General features: G+C 34.4%; 1 pseudogene; it reads left to right on the forward strand.

The window, feature by feature from the left end:
- The first annotated feature begins 59 nt into the window (after positions 1-59).
- LOC122622253 lies at positions 60-3,919 on the forward strand (annotated as a pseudogene).
- Positions 3,920-9,640: the final 5,721 nt, after the last annotated feature.

Genomic DNA, 9,640 nt, shown 5'->3' on the forward strand with positions numbered 1-9,640 from the left:
ACTTATTTGGTACATTAGATGAAGACGACAGGGAAGAGCTAGAGGAAAAAATTAATAACATGTCAGAAGACTCCGTGAAAACCCATGATCTAAACATGATTATCGATGTAATCAACAGCGGTATAGACATAATTAATAAGCTAAAGGTGGAGAAAGAACAGAACCAACAAATTGCGATACTGATATTTAACCTACAGCAGTTTACAGAATACATAGAAGATATCTAGTTAGGTATCCAATTAACCAGATTAGGAATCTTTAACCCAAAATTACTAAAACATGATTATTTGAAACACGTAAATTCGGAGAAAATGCTAAAGATAAAAACATCAACTTGGCTCAAGACAGACACGAACGAAATTTTGATTATATCCGACGTTCCTGGCGAGGTCACTAAAGTTCCGATATTTCAAATAGTTCCGTACCCAGATGAACATAATTATATTCTAACCGAGCAAATATTTGATAAATTCTATATATTCAATAACCAAGTATTTCATAAAGATACGGATAAATTAATATTCGACAAATGTATTGTTGGACTTATCAAACAAGAGCAAACTCAGTGCAAATACATTAAAACCCATAGAAACTTCCAAATAAATTATATAGAGCCGAATATACTTTTAACATGGAATATTCCTGAAACAGTTGTCAATCAAGATTGTACAAACAACAAAATATTATATTAAATAATGTACCATGCAAATAGATGAATTCCTAATTTCTAATAATCTAGCAGATTTTACACAAACGATTTATATCACCAACAATGTTACACGTTTAGAACCAATAGATCACTTACAAACAAGAGAAATGATAAAATTCCATGTAAAACATTACAGCTTTTTCCAAATTATATGCATTACAACTTTTGTCATCATGATAATTAGTTTGACTCTGTATTTAGCATATAAGTTTAAAACAAGAGAGAACGCTATAGTCGAGTTCCCCGACTATCTGATACCCGTTACTCAGCTAGTGGAAGTGCAAAGGAGAGTTTTTGGCGGTTTGTGGGCGTTAGAGTGGGCGTGGCAAAAAGTTTTTTGGCAAATCGATAGAAATTTACAAGACTAATACAAAAATGAAAAAATATCAAAACCTTTTTCAAAAGTGTGAGCGTGGCAGTTTTAGGCGGTTTGTGGGCGTTAGAGTGGGCGTGGCAACATGAATCGGCAAACTTGCGCTGCGTCTAAGTCCCTGGAGTCTGTATGCTTAATCTCAACTTTCTAGCTTTTGTAGTTCCTGAGATCTCGACGTTCATACGGACGGACAGACAGACGGACGGACAGACGGACATGGCCAGATCGACTCGGCTACTGATCCTGATCAAGAATATATATACTTTATATGGTCGGAAACGCTTCCTTCTGCCTGTTACATACTTTTCAACGAATCTAGTATACCCTTTTACTCTACGAGTAACGGGTATAAATATACCTAAGAAAATTATTGTTAAATATTGTAAACAAAAAGAAGAACATCCGCACCTTGAAACTAATGTCAAGGAAATAATTTAACCAGAAAACAATATTACGATATACCCAAATTTAACGACCTGAGGACAGGCCAAATTCAATGATTGGAGGAGTGACATATCCATAAGTCCCTAAGACTTAAGCACATGCCTACACAACACACATACAACATGTACACCCAAACACACCCTACACTACTCTGGATGTACTCAACAGATACCAGATAAGAATAAGACTGTCATATGATCCTCAAGACAAGGTTGAGTGGAAAAACCCAAACTCCTGATAAGTCACCCACTGGTAGACTAAACATTCGTTGCCTAGTTTAAACATTCCTTGCTTAAGCCCTTGCACCATCGTCACGTTCCCACGTTCAAAGCTCGGACTCGCAATCCCGAAAAACAGAAGTATTAGATTGCAATAAACAAAATTATAAGAATCTAAGAGCACTTGTATCCAAGAGCAAATGCACTTGAATCCAAGAGAAATGCAAAGACAATTAAAGTCAGCAACTCAAAAGCTCTCTCTCTTCATTTGATCAAATCCCTAAAGTCTAAAGTCCATATTAGAAAAGCTCGACACCGAGGCTTGAACGTCAATCAAATCAGAGTAATTATTAGAGTTCAGTTTGAGGCCTAATTATAATCGGTCGGTGTTCTTCTCAAGAAATAATATTGTAATCATTCAGTAAAATAAAATTATATTTTTTTTTACATATGAGTATTGCGATTATTTAATTATATATGTATATATATGGTATCCCATGTCACCAACAATTATAGACAACAAAAATATTAAAAATAGTCGGCTCAATACCATGACATATATTTCATAGAGCTATAGATTCCTCGGATCCATTATTGTCGAGTGTTTCTCTAAAGAGAAAGAAGAAGAAAAAAAAGCTCATCTGCAGTGTGGAATATGGATGAAAAAGAAAATTGCATTTAAAAAATAAGTGAGTAATTAAATAGTACAGGAAATAATATGTATTTATTCTAAATCTACTATCAATTAGTTTGAAGGGGCGGCAAGCGTGGGCGTGGTCGCACTGGCCAAATTTGTTTGCAGAAACTATCAATGGCATAATAATAAAATGTACAAGAGAGAACGCTATAGTCGAGTTCCCCGACTATCTGATACCCGTTACTCAGCTATTTGAAGTCGAAGGAGAGTCTTCAGCACATACAGTTTTTGGCGGTTTTGTGGGCGTTCGAGTGGGCGTGGCAAAAAGTTTTTTGGCAAATCTATAAAAATTTACAAGACTAATACAAAAATGAAAAAATATCAAAACATTTTTCAAAAGTGTGGGCGTGGCAGCTTTGGGCGGTTTGTGGTCGTTAGAGAGGGCGTGGCAAAAAGTTTTTTGGCAAATCGTTAGAAAATTACAAGACTAATACAAAAATGAAAAAATATCGAAACATTTTTCAAAAGTGTGGACGTGGCAGTTTTAGGCGGTTTGTGGGCGTTAGAGTGGGCGTGGCAACATGAATCGACAAACTTGCGCTGCGTCTATGTCCCTGGAGTCTGTATGCTTAATCTCAACTTTCTAGCTTTTGTAGTTCCTGAGATCTCGACGTTCATACGGACAGACGGACGGACAGACGGACATGGCCAGATCGACTCGGCTACTGATCCTGATCAAGAATATATATACTTTATATGGTCGGAAACACTTCCTTCTGCCTGTTACATACTTTTCAACGAATCTAGTATACCCTTTTACTCTACGAGTAACGGGTATAAAAATGTATGAAGTTTGATCCATGTAACATAATTTTTAAACTTTATGCAAAAAAAATCAAATTCTGGACCATAGTGTATTATTTCCGGATGAATGGCTATCCCATATTCATGAAAGGAGCGAATTATGTAACAGCCCACACACTTCCGGAGTGCAAACCTAATAGTTGCAGAAATAAATTTGCTTATTATAGCTAATCCGACAAAGTCGCCTATTTGCTTAAGGCCGCATACGAGGCTAACATGAACATGTTACGCGTTTGGGGTGGCGGCCTTTATGAGTCGGATAACTTCTACAACTTAGCGGACCTTTACGAGCTATTGGTGTGGCAGGACCTGGCGTTTTCAAATGCTGCAAACCCGCTAGCAAATATCATCCTAGTTTATCCCTAATCGTCACCAACAATGAAATTGAGCTTTTTTGACGATAAACAAATATGATTTTGGCATAAATGCCACCTGAATTGAGAGAGAGTATAAAGCCATATTTATTGACACAATAATTTCAGAGTTGAAACTTATTTCTCGAAAGGATTTCAGCCCCCGGCCTCAGCCCATGACCTCTACTCCTCGTCTGGACAAAACCTTTCAGCCAACCCACAAAATTTGAACTATGTTGATAGTAAGTCTGCTCTTCACATGCTTATTAAATATTGCATTCTAAAATTTCTGCAGTACAGGGGGACAAAAAATGTTCTTAATTTGACTGTTAGCTGAAGAATAAATAGTTTTATTTTTTACTGTTTAAGTATAAATATAAGTTGTTTGCAAGATTTAAAATAATTGAGCCATACAGTAATTGGCCATACAGTAAAACCCCTTCTTGAAACGCCAACTATTTTCTATTTACTTTTGTCAAACAGCTAGAGGTAGCAGGTCAGGACTGCAAAGCGGCTACATCTCCTTATGCATGATGTTTTAGTTTACGAACCTCTTGTATACATACGTAACATACTTGTATACCTTGAACTATCGCATCCCCATGCAGTGTTGCCCATTTATTTATTTTCCAGTCAGCTCTGGCGTTTTTCAATTGCGAAATGCAGATGCAAAATTGCAATGTAGAGGCTAGCGGGAATTCTGTCTATTTTATAAACCGAAATGGCTTTTTATACCCGTTACTCGTAGAGTAAAAGGGTATACTAGATTCGTTGAAAAGTATGTAACAGGCAGAAGGAAGCGTTTCCGACCATATAAAGTATATATATTCTTGATCAGGATCAATAGCCGAGTCGATCTGGCCATGTCCGTCTGTCCGTCCGTCTGTCCGTCTGTCTGTCCGTCTGTCTGTCCGTCCGTATGAACGTCGAGATCTCAGGAACTACAAAAGGTAAAAAGTTGAGATTAAGCATACTGACTCCTGAGACATAGACGCAGCGCAAGTTTGTCGATTCATGTTGCCACGCCCACTCTAACGCCCACAAACCGCGCAAAACTGCCACGCCCACACTTTTGAAAAATGTTTTGATATTTTTTCATTTTTGTATTAGTCTTCTAAATTTCTATCGATTTGCCAAACAACTTTTTGCCACGCCCACTCTAGCGCCCACAAACCGCCAAAAACTGTCAGTGCTGAAGACTCCTTCGCACTTTCACTAGCTGAGTAACGGGTATCAGATAGTCGGGGAACTCGACTATAGCGTTCTCTCTTGTTTTTGTTAGATTTCTGCGCAAACTAGTCTTTAAAATGAATTCCCTCAAAACTAAAATTATACCACCTACGGTATATATCGATATTTTAAAAGAACTTCGAACATATCACCAAAAGAGACTTATACTTAGAATATGCGTTCATATTTCATATCGATATTTTAGAAGATGACTTTGAACATATCACCAAAAGAGACTTATACTTAGGATATACGTTCAAAACCGAACTTCAAGAGTTAAATTCCTTGCAATATGGAGACAGAAATTCGTTTCAAATGTACGAAGTTTATTATTTCATTAATCAATGAACTTCAGCACAGGTAAATAATTTGTATGCTAAAGATTTCCTTTATATTAATTTGGTAAATTATTTTCAGATTGCCCAACAATTTTCAGCAAATCGATACTTTTTCAGTAGAGAAAGTATTGTGTACCAATAAGTCTCCAATTGTTCAAATTCTTGAGCACTTTAAAATGTCCCCGTTGGAAATTGATGAAATTTTAACTTCATATATTAATATTCGTTTAATAAATTGGTTAAATAATGAAGATAACGTCAGCTTTTGGGCTGAGGTTTTAAATTACAAGGATGCAGCAGGCAATTACAGATTTCCACTATTGGTATCTTTTGCGATAAAACTATTGACATTGCCATGGTCCAATGCAGAGGTTGAGCGTGTATTCAGCCAAATGAATATAGTTAAAACAATCATTTGTATGCTGTAAACTTTATTTATAAATTGATAATTATATAATATAACTGTGTAATTTTTACAGATATTGTTTGTACAGAGAAAATAAATGCTGCCACAATTATATAGTTCCTCCAAATTATCTAAAACTTATTGGAACTAACCAAAGCTATACAAATGAAGACGCAAACTATGCAGATATAGACGAAACTACTATATTTTTGGAGTAGTTTAAAAAAATACTAAAAAAAACTTTAATAAAAGTGCTTAGCTATTTTTTTAGCTTTATTCAATTGTTTTTAGCGGTTTCTAGCTTTTTCTGAAACGTGATTTAGGTATTTCAGGTCTTGGAAAGTTGGAAACACTGTCCGCATTATGTCAAGGAGCGGCACAAGTTCTCGTCAAATGGCTTTACTCAAACCCATCCGCAAAAGACAATACACCAAGTAGTTGACAACAATTTGGAATGCATGATTTTAACTACCGACCACATTAAAGTTCCAACGATTAATCAGTATATATTATGAATTAAGTTTTACTAAGTCAAAAATCCTGCATACTATAACAAACAAGAGAGAACGCTATAGTCGAGTTCCGCGACTATTTGATACCCGTTACTCAGCTAGTGGAAGTGCGAAGGAGAGTCTTCAGCACTGTAATTTTTGGCGGTTTGTGGGCGTTAGAGTGGGCGTTGCAAAAGGTTTTTTGGCAAATCGATAGAAATTTACAAGTCTAATACAAAAATGAAAAAATATCAAAACATGTTTCAAAAGTGTGGGCGTGGCAGCATTGGGCGGTTTGTGGGCGTTTGAGTGGGCGTGGCAAAAAGTTTTTTGGCAAATCGATAGAAATTTACAAGACTAATAGAAAAATGAAAAAATATTAAAACAACATGAATCAACAAACTTGCGCTGCGTCTATGGAGTCTGTATGTTTAATCTCAACTTTCTAGCTTTTGTAGTTCCTGAGATCTCGACGTTCATACGGACGGACAGACGGACGGACAGACGGACATGGCCACATCAACCCGGCTATTGATCCAGATCAAGAATAATTACTCTACGAGTAACGGGTATAAAAACAAAAGGGCACGCTATAGTAGAGTTCCCCCCGTTTATACGGGCAGAAATACGGACATGGCCAGTACAAAAATAATTTTATTTAAATTTAATTAAATTGGTAAACATATTTGAATTTAATTCATTAATTATTGCAAATAATGGATTCACTTTATAAGCAACAACGAATGCAAATCATAAAAGTGATTATTTAAGGTAAATTTTCGTATAGATCATACTACTATTTTTTATTTTAAGGTTAATTGAACATTTAGTTTCAATTTCTAACGCAACTGAAACGAAGCTGGCCCAACCTCAGTAGGCCAAGAAGACGCAAAAGACTGCGGAATTTCATAAATATTTTATATGTATTTTTGCTTAAAAAAACCGCACAAAAACTATAGCGTTGAATTTTCTTAAAGTTTTGGTCAATGATCTAATAAAATATTATAAAAAAATTTATGCAGTGACTATTGTTTTATTAAAGAAGTTTTTGTAATATGCGTTAGTTAAAATCGACGCTCGAATTATCTACCGTTTACATACATTTGTAAATTTATATGTTTATTACTAAAAATATGTAATAATTGGTAATCATGGAACACCACGGAAGGGCCATTACAATTGTAATTGGGTCGTATATTTATACGACCTTCAAATCGACTTGAAATATTTAAATGCTTAACATTAAAATATTTCCATGTTCGCACTTCCACTGGCTGAGTTACGGGTATCTGATAGTCGGGAATTCGACTATAGCATTCTACCTTGTTTTCTAACAACGGCTTTTCGATATATTTTGCTCCTTTTTCAATTACTTAAATATTTATTGACATATAGGTATTATCACTAATTTGTTTATTTATCAGATAGAATGCTGAGTTTAGCTTGATTTTTTTCCTATCAGCTTGCAGTGCTTGAAAAGTAAAACGTTTATATGTTTGTATAAAAGATCTATTCTATGCACATAACATTCATTATATGAGAACAACAATAATAAGAAATTTTTCATTTGTGCACTTTATACATTGATCGACAACACATTTTTATACCCAGTTGTTTTTTATTATTGTTTAAAATATTTTCAAAAACTTTAATGTGCATTTTACAGATATTAAAACAAAAGGTCATTTGGTGCCTTTAGTCCAAAGCCCGATTCTATCGAATACATGTTCTAAAAATATATTTCACGATAATAATACATGTTTATAAAGTATTATTTTATAAATATAATACATATTTTAAAATTAGTATTTATAAAATATATACAAATATGCAACTTGTTTATTTCTAAATTAAATCCCTGCCTTCATTTATTTTTTACACGTGCAGTTTTAATACTTTAACGACAATTATTCTAGTATAAAGTAATTTATTAATTATTATTATAAATTATTATGTACATATATGTCCTGGGTGTCTCCCTCCGTGTTAAATAAATTGTTGTAGTCCATTTTCTGTTAATTAATTAAGAGAATGTAAATATGGGTAGAACTGTCTATAAAATGTCATTTTTCTTGATATTTCTTCTATTTTATGCTGCCAAACTTAAGATTGATTAGTATAAGGAATAATAAAATTAAATCTAAAACTTGCCGTTTGAAACACGTGCACTCACTAAATAACAAAATTCACGTCTGCACTTTTTGCCGGTCAAAATCAAAAAGCGACGCGTCGCATAGTGGCGCATTAGATTCTTTAAGTGAATAACAATCATAGCTCTTAAACCAGTTGATTTATTTTCATAATTTTTTTTTTTTAAAGAAAGGTAATTATAGTACCTTTCGATTTAGATTTTAGATTTATACTCGAAAATTAATGTTTTTGGAGGCATTTTTCTAAATTTTTATCCAATTTCGACAAATACTTTTCATTTGTTTTCTCCGAAAATGCTAATATGGTACATATTTAATGTTTTAAAAAAAAAAAATAAAAAAATTTTCAAGAACAAAATTTGTATTTATTTATCTATTTTTTATGTATTTTTACCTTTTTTTTACCTTTTTGTTCAAAATAATCATTTAATTTTACTTCATTTAATATTTTTGAAGAATTAATCATTATACATTCATTTAAAATCGTTACAAAGTCAGGGATTGAAAAACAAGCCGCCAATACAGGAAAAAGGTATGCCCGCCATACAATTTCGTACTGCGCAGCGACTGCGCTTGTAGCAGAATTTGCACTAAGCCGCGCGTTTTTAACGCTGAGTTGAAAGCATCTTTTGCCTTGGAAATTCGGGGTAGGACGTGGGGGGACCCACGATTATCATAATCTTTTGATTATGATAAAGAACATATTCAAGAACAATACCTCATACGCCAAACCTAGAATCCGGTAGAATCCCATTCTTTGTTTTCCATCAAAGTTGAAAAATAGGTGAAAATTAGTACTTCGGTGAAACAGGTATGCCTGCACGTGCAAAGAATATTATACATTTATTCAACCTTGGTTTTACCGAGATTTGATGACCCTTTCCATAGACCATAACCAAGCCGGTCGGTTACAGATTTTACCTAAAATTTCCACAAAACAAAAGAGTTGAGATATGTACAAGCAGCATTGCAAAAGTAGCTGTTAGCAATACCACAGTTTCGATTTTTGTTCGTTTTAGCGTCCGTTTTGAGCATTCAACGAACCTAGTGCGGAAACTCCGATTCTACGTCAGTATTTAATATCTTTAGCGGACATTTTTCGGATCCATCCGCATTAAGTCCGCTCTTTGTCTGCTGGGTACATTCGCTGCGTCGATTTCTTTGGAATCTGCATGCCTAATGTCAACTTTCTAGCTTTAATAGCTCAAAGAAGCTGGGTTCTGTAAAATCGAATTTTGAAAACTGGAATCGTTTGCCCAATTAGTTTTTAAGCCCATGTCCAGTTTTCAAGATATGGAATTCCAAAAATCAAAAAGTTGACTTTTTACAATTTTTATACCCGTTACTCGTATAGTAAAAGGGTATACTGGATTCGTTAAAAAGTATGTAAAAGGCAGAAGGAAGCGTTTCCGACCATATAAAGTATA

This window comes from Drosophila teissieri, chromosome 3R (genome assembly GCF_016746235.2).
Source record: "Drosophila teissieri strain GT53w chromosome 3R, Prin_Dtei_1.1, whole genome shotgun sequence".
NCBI lineage: Eukaryota > Metazoa > Arthropoda > Insecta > Diptera > Drosophilidae > Drosophila > Drosophila teissieri.